The 1,134-nt window shown below is 40.5% G+C and overlaps 2 non-coding genes across 2 annotated transcripts; both read left to right on the top strand.

Annotated features, from left to right (window-relative positions):
- The first annotated feature begins 10 nt into the window (after window positions 1-10).
- trnar-acg (transfer RNA arginine (anticodon ACG)) lies at window positions 11-83 on the top strand. Its single transcript has one exon. It is a non-coding gene; the product is annotated as a tRNA-Arg (tRNA).
- Window positions 84-435: 352 nt separating this feature from the next.
- On the top strand, window positions 436-507 carry trnah-gug (transfer RNA histidin (anticodon GUG)). The gene has a single exon. It is a non-coding gene; the product is annotated as a tRNA-His (tRNA).
- The last annotated feature ends 627 nt before the right edge of the window (window positions 508-1,134 follow it).

Here is a 1,134-nt window from a genome sequence, read left to right as displayed (position 1 = left end):
AATGTACATGGGGCTAGTGGCGCAATGGATAACGCGTCTGACTACGGATCAGAAGATTCTAGGTTCAACTCCTGGCTAGCTCGATATAAACTTTAACTTACAACTCGTCTGTCGTTTCCAAAACTCCTCCTCTACATACTATGTATCAAAATGCACTGACCAAATGACAGGAAAATGTCCTTCAAACAGTCAGAATCCTTCATTCACAGCTGGCCTGGCCCCATTCTTACTTTTAGAATTACCTACTCGTCATATTGATTTCAAAACCAACTTTTGAGAATAAGGAAAATAAAAAACAGTGACAGATCAGTCATCCAGTAAACTTGACTGACTTTAGTCACACTCTGAGAAAAGCCATTACATATAGAATAGGGGTACCTTTGGTATGTAGAGATGGAAATATGCTATCATTACAGCGAGCAGGCAAACTAAGTCGCCGTGATCGTATAGTGGTTAGTACTCTGCGTTGTGGCCGCAGCAACCCCGGTTCGAATCCGGGTCACGGCAACAATAGACAGGCAAGTTGTTTTATTGATTCTTGTTGAAGATGACTGTCATTCTCTACATTTGTCTACAACTTCATGGCAACAATACATAGGTACTTTGTTTTACATATACTTGTTGCAGGCGTCTGGTGTTCTCCACACTTGACTACAACAGCACAACTGTTTATATGCAATTCTGTGACAATCAATGTTATACATCACACAAATGTACATGGGGCTAGTGGCGCAATGGATCAGAAGATTCTAGGTTCGACTCCTGGCTAGCTCGATTTTAACTTACAACTTGTCCGCCGTTTCCAAAACTCCTCCTCTACATACTATGTATCAAAATGCGCAGACAGAATGATAGCTAAATGTCCTTCAAACAGTCAGAATCCTTCATTCACAGCTGGCCTGGCCCCATTCTTACTATTAGAATTACCTACTCGTTATTTTGATTTCAAAACCAACTTTTGAGAATAAGGAAAATATAAAACAGTGACAGATCAGTCATCCAGTAAACTTGACTGACTTTAGTCACACTCTGAGAAAAGCCATTACATATAGAATAGGGGTACCTTTGGTATGAAGAGATGGAAATATGCTATCATTACAGCGAGCAGGCAAACTAAGTCGCCGTGATCGTATA

This window comes from Seriola lalandi, unplaced genomic scaffold (genome assembly GCF_002814215.2).
Source record: "Seriola lalandi dorsalis isolate HSWRI2012SDOR001 ecotype SW California unplaced genomic scaffold, Sedor1 jcf7180002053557, whole genome shotgun sequence".
Classification (NCBI taxonomy): Eukaryota; Metazoa; Chordata; class Actinopteri; order Carangiformes; family Carangidae; genus Seriola; species Seriola lalandi.
Note: the sequence above shows the minus strand (reverse complement) of the source record. Positions and strands in the feature narration are given on the sequence as shown.